Source organism: Antedon mediterranea, chromosome 11 (assembly GCF_964355755.1).
Source record: "Antedon mediterranea chromosome 11, ecAntMedi1.1, whole genome shotgun sequence".
NCBI lineage: Eukaryota > Metazoa > Echinodermata > Crinoidea > Comatulida > Antedonidae > Antedon > Antedon mediterranea.
Window position 1 is genome coordinate 642,126 of NC_092680.1, and position 12,418 is coordinate 654,543.

Here is a 12,418-nt window from a genome sequence, read left to right on the forward strand (position 1 = left end):
TTTAACAATGTAATAAAAATGGGTAAACTTTATTAAAGATAAAATTGGTATACTTTGGCCAGAATGGTGAAATGTCAACACAAATAATATTTGTTATATATTAAATGATGTTCTTTTATATTTCAACTATTATCTTAACTTATAATGCATATGGCTATTGCAGTGAAGCCTTTTAGATACCATTTGTGGACTGTAAATCTGTCATAGGTAATTACAGTTGTTGAAAACACAGAGGGTGCAATCAGGTAGGCCACTGACAGCTCAGCAGCCTGTAGGCCTACAAACAGGGTTCATTTCTACCTAGGCCATACTGAGATATGAATGCAGCACAGTTCAGACCACCAGAAAAATTTGCTACAATAACAAGTTTCATTAGATGTAACGTTACAATAGGTAGCATGTTTCTTTATAAATAAAATCAAAAAATTATATTTAATCATTACAGTACACAGTAGATAAATAAAAAAAAAGACCATCATAAATAAAGGAAGGAAAACTACAATTTATGATTGTATGGTAAACAAAGCTAAATACTAACTGAAGTGATAGAATGAGGAAATAACCATAAGGGGACCATTGTACAATCAAAATCAAATAATTTAGACATATTATATTCCTCTCGCTTTTTTATTTATCTAATTAGGCCTAAAGAAAATAATTTTGACATATCATTAAAAGTCCTCATCCCTTTTTATCCATCCAAAACAAAGAATTTAGACATATCATTAAAAATCAACCTTTTTTTATCCAGTTAAAACAAAGAATTTAGAAATATCATTAAAAGTCCTCATCCTTTTTTATCCATCCAAAACAATTTTCATACATCATTAAATCCTTCTGAATGTCATTATCTATGTCAAAAAAATGTTGCTGTGTACTTTTATAGCAAGATTTGTGGTAAAGCTTTGTGAAGTAGCTTTTAAATGACTTAAGGGAAATGTGTAATGCATTGCATACATTTCTTTGTGAGTTCATCAACACAAAGTGCATACTCTACCATAGACTGTTAGTGCATACTCTACCATAGACTGTCAGTGCATACTCTACCATAGACTGTTAGTGCATACTCTACCATAGACTGTTAGTGCATACTCTACCATAGACTGTCAGTGCATACTCTACCATAGACTGTCAGTGCATACTCTACCATAGACTGTCAGTGCATACTCTACCATAGACTGTCAGTGCATACTCTACCATAGACTGTTAGTGCATACTCTACCATAGACTGTTAGTGCATACTCTACCATAGACTGTCAGTGCATACTCTACCATAGACTGTTAGTGCATACTCTACCATAGACTGTCAGTGCATACTCTACCATAGACTGTTAGTGCATACTCTACCATAGACTGTTAGTGCATACTCTACCATAGACTGTTAGTGCATACTCTACCATAGACTGTCAGTGCATACTCTACCATAGACTGTTAGTGCATACTCTACCATAGACTGTTAGTGCATACTCTACCATAGACTGTTAGTGCATACTCTACCATAGACTGTCAGTGCATACTGTACCATAGACTGTTAGTGCATACTCTACCATAGACTGTTAGTTCATTAATATCAGAAAGAAACTCTGTACTCTGTTGTGTGCTTATAACTAGCCTGTTTTACTAAGCATAAAGCAAAATTTTAAAAATACCCAACAAAAAAACAAGATATTTCTAGAGAAGAAAACCAGCACACACATAAGAATTAATGTAATTGGAAGGGAATTATAAAACATTGATCATTTGGGATTACACTTCACAAACAGATAATTCCTACACAGTATAAATATCAATAAATCTGATAATAAAGTCTGAATCATTGGATAGGTTAATCCAAAGTTGGATAGGTTAATCCAAAGTTGGATAGGCTAATCCCATGTTGGATAGCTTAATCCCAATGGGCAAATGAATACCATATTGTATAAATCAGATAGGTTAATCCCATTGGATACATTTGTACATGTAGTGCATTGTGTTAATCCCATGTTAAGACATGGTTTAGCCTTTGATATAGCAATACTGCCTTTGATGTAGCAATATTGCCTTTGATATAGCAATAGTGCCTTGATATAGCAATAGTGTCTTTGATATAGCAATAGTGCCTTTGATATAGCAATAGTGCCTTTGATGTAGCAATAGTGCCTTTGATGTAGCAATATTGCCTTTGATGTAGCAATAGTGCCTTTGATATAGCAATATTGCCTTTGATATAGCAATATTGCCTTTGATGTAGCAATAGTGCCTTTGATATAGCAATATTGCCTTTGATGTAGCAATAGTGCCTTTGATGTAGCAATAGTGCCTTTGATGTAGCAATAGTGCCTTTGATGTAGCAATAGTGCCTTGATATAGCAATAGTGCCTTGATATAGCAATATTGCCTTTGATGTAGCAATAGTGCCTTTGATATAGCAATATTGCCTTTGATGTAGCAATAGTGCCTTTGATGTAGCAATAGTGCCTTTCATATAGCAATAGTGCCTTTGATGTAGCAATATTGCCTTTGATATAGCAATAGTGCCTTTGATGTAGCAATATTGCCTTTGATGTAGCAATAGTGCCTTTGATGTAGCAATATTGCCTTTGATGTAGCAATATTGCCTTTGATATAGCAATAGTGCCTTTGATATAGCAATATTGCCTTTGATATAGCAATAGTGCCTTTCATATAGCAATAGTGCCTTTGATGTAGCAATAGTGCCTTTGATGTAGCAATAGTGCCTTTGATATAGCAATAGTGCCTTTGATATAGCAATAGTGCCTTTGATATAGCAATATTGCCTTGATATAGCAATAGTGCCTTTGATGTAGCAATAGTGCCTTTGATGTAGCAATATTGCCTTTGATATAGCAATAGTGCTTTTGATATAGCAATAGTGCCTTTGATATAGCAATAGTGCCTTTGATATAGCAATAGTGCCTTGATATAGCAATAGTGCCTTGATATAGCAATATTGCCTTTGATGTAGCAATAGTGCCTTTGATGTAGCAATAGTGCCTTTGATGTAGCAATAGTGCCTTTGATGTAGCAATAGTGCCTTTGATGTAGCAATAGTGCCTTTGATATAGCAATAGTGCCTTTGATATAGCAATAGTGCCTTTGATGTAGCAATATTGCCTTTGATATAGCAATAGTGCCTTTGATATAGCAATAGTGCCTTTGATATAGCAATAGTGCCTTTGATATAGCAATAGTGCCTTTGATATAGCAATATTGCCTTGATATAGCAATAGTGCCTTTGATGTAGCAATATTGCCTTTGATATAGCAATAGTGCCTTTGATATAGCAATAGTGCCTTTGATATAGCAATAGTGCCTTTGATATAGCAATAGTGCCTTGATATAGCAATAGTGCCTTGATATAGCAATAGTGCCTTTGATGTAGCAATAGTGCCTTTGATATAGCAATAGTGCCTATAGACAGTACAAATTCAAATTCTGATTTATTCAGTGTCAACATCCAATTATCTCATTTCTCTAAAATAGCAACATTTTAGCAACTGTTATTGCCGTTGGAGGTATTTCTAATTATAATATATATTTGCAGCATTTTTCATTAACTCTCAATGGCTGGTTGATCACACTGGACCTTGAAATTAAATCTTACACCACAAACCTCTAAAGAGTATGCTGTGACAATAGACTGGCCGAGTTTGTCATATTAACAATATCGAGAAGATAATATAATTGTTACAAAATAATACCAATCGAGAGATAATGTAATTGTAATTTTAATATTTATTGCCATCCATATAAAAAAGTAGACAGATCAACAATAATACAAGAAAAATAAGTTACAATATATGGAATTTAAGCTCAAGAGCTTGTTTCAGAAGGGGCCCTCAACATAAAAATTAAAATATAAAGTATGATCATTATAATTTAGATATGTATTATGAAAAAGGGATTCAACTCAATTGAATTGAATTGAATTGAATTGAATTCAATTCATTTAAATTTGAGTGGTGGAAGTTTCTTCACCAGGCAGGGTTAGGGGATCTAGCAGAGATCAAGGAAAATCTGAAAATCTGAAGATTTAGTTTAATCAATTTGATATCAACTCCTGAACACATACTAAGGGAAACATTTGGCAGATATAAGATTTCTAAATAGGAAGGGGATAGGTGGGGGATGGGAGAAAGGTGTAGGGAAAAGGGTTAGAACCAGCTGTATACATTATAATTAAGAACTAAACTTAACCTAGGATCTTTTGTACTGGTTTCAACAAAATCTAGGTGGTAGGCTCTCCCCACACACCTCTTTGGATCCACCAACGCGACCTAATTTCGACGCTCACCTCAAACAGCAGATTCATCCCTGCTATGAAATTGTGTTCAACTTTGTATATACATACATTTCAAATTATTAGTTGATTGAATTCATTCAAGTTGAAGTGAATGTAGCCTCATATATTTGTTGTTTTGTGTTAATACTCAGAATAATGCATAACTCATCAATACTGTTTATATTAACACTTGACAACACCATTATGAAATTCCCAGTGGTTTCAATAGTGCAAATTATAATCGAGGTGCATAGCCTCTTACGACGACTATAGTCACTCACAGGTTTCATCTGTTGGTTAATTACTAATCATTATTTATGTCAGCACATTTCTCTTAGGGTTTTGTTTTATTATTCGAAAAAGGCGGCTCTAAAATATCAATAAGTAGAGTCTGATTAGTGAATGAAAAACAGCTAATGTCATATATTTTTTATGAAGTTTTCCATTTTGGCATAAACTTTGTTATTAGGTGAAAGAGTAATGCACCTTAACATTAAGGTCAGTGACCTACATATGGTACCCTATGGAATAAACCAAACATTTTATATGCCAAAGACAAATATTGAAAATCAAAGCTTCTAAACTTGCTCAACCCTTGCTAAACTTTTCTGTACAATATGACTTCTGAAAATCAACTAGTTTGGAGTGTGTACCCTGTTAAATAATGAGCCACACTCGCACCCTGCACGTACCACATTTTAAAATAATCCTCATGATTTCGTTTTCCATATCAATGCCTTACAATAAAATTGAGAAGGAATCCTCGTCGACCGAGCGCCCCCGCTCACCGGGGGGCTCGTGAATTCGATGGAATAGCCGTTCTTGATTGTGGAGAGAACCCACCTGTCCTCCGACAGGGTCTCCCACACTCGGGCGAACCGTCTTAGGCGACCCCCCACCTGCCCGTCGCTCGGGGGGACGGGCGCATCGAACGCGTCACCGGCGGCGCGCAAACGCACCCGGACGCCTACCACTCTTTTGGGTAGCGTCAGACCGTCCGGCCCTGCCTCGTGCAGTCCGGCCATATCGGTAGCTGTTGTTGCCGTATGGGGTGCGCGCGCGAGATGTAGAAGCCTGCGTGTCAGGCCGCGCCGGTGGGACATTCGACGGCTGCGGTCGCGACTGCGGCGGTACCGGAGCTGGGAGAGGGGGAGGTGGCCTGGACGGACCCGAGCGGCCGCGGCTAGCCCGACGCTTCTGTGGGAAACGAGCGCGCGTTTCCCGACGGGCCTCCCTCTCGCGCGCCCATTTGTCCTCTTTTTGGGCGAAACTACCAAAAAACAAGTCCTTAGCCCCGAGGGACTCAGAAGCCGTGAACCTGCGATAATGCGCTGGCGCGATATCAGTACTTTGTAGTACGTTGACACGACGCGCGGCGGCAGAAGTTAAAGATACAAACGCCTGCTGGTCGGCAATTAGCCCCGTGATCTGTTGCAGCAGCGCAATGACCTCTGTATCGAACTCCCGCGGGTGGTCCGGATCGGCCAAAAACGACAGCAAGTAGCCGGAGACGGATGTTACTCGAAGTGTCTCGCGGGCCGCTCTATCGATCGTGAGGAGCGTATCTTCTGTCTTCGCGGCCGTCGGAGCAAGGTAAGTAGTCTTTCCCGCTTCTAATCCTTGGTCCTCCCGAACCCGGTCCTTGGCGGCATCAGGCACGCCTGGCGCAACAATGTACCTATCAAATTGAGCTCTAGGTACCGGAAAAGCGCATGAAAGAATGTTCGGCGCCGGTCTACGCGTACTGGTCTCGCGCGCGATAGCGTCCACGCGGTCGACCAGCTCCGGGTCGAGAGGAACGACTGGGCACGTTGTAACCTTACGGAGAGGCGTACGTACCCCAAACGTCGAGAAACGCTTTGTAGATGGGGTTGGCTTCGGTTCGCGAAAAGCGTATTCGATGCCTAGATATTCCAATACCGCCGGAAGAATCTTATTAACCAGCGCCTGTAGCCCCTCCTCGCCGGGCCTCCGCAACTGCGCGGCTCTCTCCTCATCGGAGATCGTGAGCATAGTACGGTCGCTCGTGTATCCCTCCTCCATTGAGGGTCCCTCAGAATACGACAGTGGCGTCTGAGGTGGAGGCACCGGAATATATGGAATATATGGAGGGCGTGGTTGAGGGAACACCGCGGGCTCGTCCCGTGGAGCAGCCCTCACCGCTGCCGCGATGGCTTGAATAACCGCTGGAGATAGGTCAGTATCCGCAGCGGGAACAGGCGCGGAACCCGCCTCTGGCTCATGCGCGGGAGCTGCGAGAACAACAGGCACCTCCTCGCGTGGTACGTTCTCAGCCGGAACGTCCATTGCAGTTGCGCCTTCCTCCTGAGGTGCGATAGCAACTGCTTTCTGTTCAATAACACGTCCCGCGGGACGTGGAAGCGATGCGAATTTAGCAGGCGTCCAGCGTACGCAAACTTCGCACGGATCTGACTGGCTGCACGTGCGGCAGCTAACGCACCGCATGTGGCGGTCCCACTTAAGTGTTGCTCGTGGGCCCCTGCACTGGATGCATTCTTGTTTTGGCATGATGACGAAGAACGCCTAAACAAAGCACACAAACACACCCTAACAGAGTATCTAACGTACTATGCAACAGTGGATACGCCTGACTGATTCTAATAAATACTACACAAAGCCGGTGAACAGTCCCGGTATGTGAAAAAATTTTTGCCTCGTGCGTAGACGAGGCAACGATTTGCAACGTATCCAACAACTAGTTCTCTAGTCTAACGGTATTTTTGCCCTGTTAGATTAACCAAACAGGGCAACGGTTTCCAACGTATCAATAATCAATGTATACTAATAGATATAAATAGTATATCAATAGGTCAACTTAGCCTCGGCTAGCTTCAGATAAGGTTGTATTTCTCCCTCGTTTGTGACGTATTGCAACGCTCAAACTTCGTCTTGTCTTCGTGACAGTACGAAAAGAAATGATGACGGTAACACGTGGGAGTGGTCCCACGAGAGGGCGCTAGAGCGGAATGTACCATTCTTTATGAGGTGAATTCGGGTAGAATTCTTCTTTTCGTATTTGTTTCGCACTTCGTGGAAAAGGGCTATTGTCGGGTTTATCCAGGTAAGCAGGCACGTAATAGACTATTTTATCTAGATATTGGAACTGATCAAAGGCTGGGTAGAATTAATGATAAATTTATCATGATTCATATATTTAAAAAAATTTGAAATTTATTATAAACAGCACACATTCATTTTCAATGATGGGGAATCAGTTGAATGATTAGGCTGAAAATGAGAGAGTTTGTAATTTATTTGGGATTCTTTTTATATTTTATTTCAAATAGTTTCAGGCAACAGTCAACCTTCAAGGGGTTCAAGGCTCACAATTCACCCTAGCAAACTAGCACATTGTTGGTTAAGAAAAAGGTCAATTTCTATAGTCTTACTAAGGCCCTGTTTCTGCTGCCAATCCCAAATATACCGTATAAATATACCGTATAAATATACCGTATATATACCGTATATGAAATTCGTGCACCGTTTCCGCTGCACATACTTCGTGGGTGGGCTGTAAAAAAAGTTGGCTTTCATATACCCAAAATGCATTTTGTGAGACGGAAGTATGGATTGACCTAGAGTCTCGTGTAGTGAGGTTACATGACAAAAACAAAACAATGATGGTTTCTCAAAACGTCTTAGCATTGCTTTCTATTTTAAATCTAATGATCAGAAGTGGCAACGAATTTACATCGCACAAACAATCTAGAAATGTAGAATGGGCATTGATTACATTTATGCAAAGAAGACGACGGCGTTTGCCGATAACTTTGGCGTTATTAAGTCTACCACAAATTCTGCTTTTATTTTGTTTGAGATACTTTTGTAAATCTCGGTATCTCTTCTGTTGCCATGTAGTCTCCCCCCAACTTTTGCTTCTCCCCACAATTGAATTGCAAAAATAGTTATTTCTTCAGTCCACAGTGTGATATTTTGATCTGTTGCTTGCTTATTATACACGTGTGTGTCAATGCAGCAGAAAAACCAAACAAACGCGTCACGCTCTGTTAGTTTTTGATCTCGTGTCATGGGCCGGGTCACATATACGGTATATTTTGAGTGCAGCAGAAACGGGGTACGAAATATACGGTATATTTTGGAATATACCGTATAATATCCACAAACGATGGGGATATTTATGCGGTATATATACCGCATATATATACCGTACGGTATATTTTTTATGAGACCCATTTCTGCTGCCAAAAAATATACCGTATATAAAATATACCGTATATATACGGTATATTTTTGGCAGCAGAAACGGGGCCTTACAGTAGGGTTCTACAAAAATGAAGCTACAGCTTTTTTATGCAGGATCCTTGTTATCAGTTGTATTGCAATTATGATGGAATTGATGACTAAATAAATGTGGAATAAATAAAATTTGCAACAAATCTGTTTGTTTCTAAAATGAATGAGAAATTTTCTTTTATTGAATAAATTTGATATTGTGTGGGAAGCTTGTTTAGTTTTCTATAATATCATATTAGTACTGTAGGCCTACTGTAGGAAGTTAATTGTTGTAATAACGACATCAATTTAATCATTTAATTTAATTCTGTTTAAAAATCTGTGAATACTAAAGTCAATATTTTGCTTGGTGTTTTGGGTACAATGTGCTTTAATTATTCGTAAATTATTCTCAAAGGCTTGGTAAATATAACACGTATTATTCTCTATGCTTCTACAAACATTGATAGAAATGAGGGTGGTGACAAAGGCAATCTCACTGGGGAAACAGATTTACAGTCAAATTTAAATTGTGCACAGCAAACCATGTGTTATTATTGTTTTCCAGCTTGCAATTTGACAGAGAAGGCTTGTTGTCTTTTTTCTCTTTCTCTCTTTTGTGGCATTAATCATAAATTTACTTTATTCATTTCATTTTTAAATGGTCAATACAATGATTTTATACATCTTTCTAACATATATTCTATTGTCATTGTTATTTTCTTATTTTTTAAACATCACCTGTAATCACCTGTAATCACCTGTCTTGTCGGGCTCATAAGTAGACCATACATTTCTGTATGGTACATGTCATGCCCTCCCAATTTCTTCAAGTCATCACTGCATGGTTTTTTTTTAATTTAGTTTTTTTTTAATATATATCATTAATTTTATTGTAACAAATGTATTTGTATTAGGTTTAGTTAATGATCGATTATTAAAATGCGCAGTTAAAAAATGAACACCACCTAAAAAAAGTTAGTTTTGATTGTTATTTATGTCATACAGTGCTAAATCCAATACACATGTTGTTCATATTTCTCTGTGCAAATCATGCACCCCTCTCTCATGGCTGCCAACATTTTTAAAGTAGAAAATTGGTAGACATTTCATCATTGTTTCAGTGTTTCTTTCTTCTTCTTCTTTCTTAAAATTTAAGGAATTAACAGAATGAATTTTTATTTTGTTAATTTAAACATGTGGATGTTTCCACAAACATTTCCAAAATTCAACATTTCACTTGGTTTCTTTAAACAAGATTTCTCATCTAAATGAATTAAAATGTTCATAACAAATTTAATTTGTCACTAAAATATATGCCAACACCTGGAGTAAAAAAAATGGACTAGGAGAGACTAGTATAAAATATGGAAGTCCCCTCTGATCATCATTGTCAGTAACCCAAATATTTCTTATGGTCCATCTGACAATATATGTTGGTAGGTAGGTGTAGGTGCATTTTTTAATGTCAAAAACGCAGGTATAAAACGTGACCAGATGAGCTTACTTAAACATTAACTAAACACGTCAATCATTAACAATTAAACTGGAATAAAACACATACTATTAATTTAACAAATCACAAAAAACAAAAAATTCTATAAATCATCCAATTTCCAACGTCTATAACCAGTTCTGTTTTACACCTGCAAATAGCAGGGCAAATGGTCCCATATAGCAGGCAATGATCATTGCTTAGTCGCTTATCAAAACATTGCATCACTGCGAAGGAGGCCAGTGAATCTTTACGCCAAAAGTTGTACTGAAAGGCATTTAAATTGCACATAAATCCTTACCTTTTATTGCATTGTATCAGTATAATAATCCCAATTACGGATGAGTTGACAAATGTCAAATAAACTGTACATTGATTTATCGAGACACGTTCTAAGCCAGGGTCTTAACTGTATCAGTCAATAGCGATGGAGCTGCTGGAGCACCTAATCAATCCACTACTGGAGTTAAGTTGAAAGGTCAATGAAAAAGTTCACTTTAAGTTCAAGATTGGTCTCGTAAAAAATAGTACAAGTTTTGAAACATTAATATAATACATTAATTTAAATTATACTTTCTATGGATGGACCAGATATTCCGAAATTAAATATTGAATTGAATTAAAGAAATGATATTGAAAAACAGAACATTTTTGAAAATATTAGTTTTTATTTCCCAGAAAAAAATACTGTAGTAGTAGAAACAATGTAGGTAGGCCTACAGCTTGAAATTATTGATGAATATTGACTGTATTGATAAATTATTGATGAATATTGACTGTATTGATAAATTATTGATGAATATTGACTGTATTGATAAATTATTGATGAATATTGACTGTATTGATAAATTATTGATGAATATTGACTGTATTGATAAATTATTGATGAATATTGACTGTATTGATAAATTATTGATGAATATTGACTGTATTGATAAATTATTGATGAATATTGACTGTATTGATAAATTATTGATGAATATTGACTGTATTGATAAATTATTGATGAATATTGACTGTATTGATAAATTCATTTTTAAGTGTAAACAGTCAGCACATGCTTAAAATAGATCAGCTTTCAATAATTTACTACTTTATTTTTAGATATAAATTATAAAACGATAATTTATTGATTAACTTAATTTGTTTATGACGAAAATAAAATGTTAACTTAACGAAATATTAACAACAACGACAAAAGGTTAAACTTTTTTTAACTTGCAGAATTCGAAAAAATGTGTTTAACAGTGTGGAGTGTTTACTGCGAAAAACTAACAATAACCTTCTTCCCAAGAACTACACCTGTATAAACTAATTTGCATAACAACGTACGGAATACCAAAATGCTTCGTACTACTGCGATGAACATAAATTCCATTCTAAATACGTAACGAAGAGAATTATTAATTTCTTTTAAAATTGAGGGCGCCAAACATAAAATTTACGAGATCGAAAAAGGTTGAAAAAAAAAAAAAGATGTTAAATGTGCTCTCCCTGCCTCAGCACTAAGGCCCTGCCACAGCCTTTTGGGGTCGTTTCCAGCACATCACCAGATGCATTGATGTTGTCACCTCATGATGTGTGGTGGAAAGGGGAACGTATGATCTGTGAACCCCAAACACAGTGGCTCGTATAGCCTTAACTCTATTCCACCGACCAGCGTGGGAATCGAACCCACGACATACGTGTGTTAACACGACGCTCAGACGACTGAGCTAACTGATCATTTTGGTTTAAGCAAGGTCAATTTGATATTTATGACGTAATGATGAATTGCGTAATACACGTATAAATAGACTATTATCGGCTGTTAAGTCATATACGTCGTGGCGTAACGGTTGATGCTCAGGTTTGAGTGCTCTCAGCTCTAGATTGGGCCCGGTTCAAACCTCTACGGATATATTTATTTTTTTTCCAATGGAAAATTAATATTGTTTTCTTTTATTTTGACAGATATTTAGAGGGTTAACAAGTGAACCTTTTTTAAAATCAGAAATAAAGTTGTATGGCATTCATTTATTCATTAAACTGCCATAAAATCGCAAAAAGAAGCCCATGTGCTCCTTCATTTGTTAGTACTCTTGGGTGGGCTTTTTTTTCCACATGGAGTTCTTTTCGAGATTACTTTTGCAAACTAAAAGAGAGGAACTGCTAGGTTTCTGCACGAAAAAAATGTTTTACTTACATGATTTGAACAACCTTCTAATAAATTTAACAGTGAATGGCGTGTTGACCGCGAATGATTAACAATGTACCATCTTCTCCATTACAAATTCACAAACTCATTTGAATGACAACGCACGGCATACCAAACTGTTTAAAATAGAGCTGCGAGGTCCCCGGAAATGACATCTATTATTTTGTTTCAAAATATATAAGAGTCGTCA

The 12,418-nt window shown here is 37.4% G+C and overlaps 1 protein-coding gene across 3 annotated transcripts in view; it reads right to left on the reverse strand.

The window, feature by feature from the left end:
* LOC140061955 (protein phosphatase EYA1-like) overlaps positions 1 to 10,442 on the reverse strand; it is a 121,679-nt gene extending 111,237 nt beyond the window's left edge. For all 3 annotated transcript variants that reach the window (XM_072107985.1, XM_072107984.1, XM_072107982.1), the window contains exon 1: positions 10,333 to 10,442. The gene's annotated coding sequence lies outside the window, so the exon portion shown is untranslated. The remainder of the gene's footprint in view (positions 1 to 10,332) is intronic.
* Between the last annotated feature and the right edge of the window lie 1,976 nt (positions 10,443 to 12,418).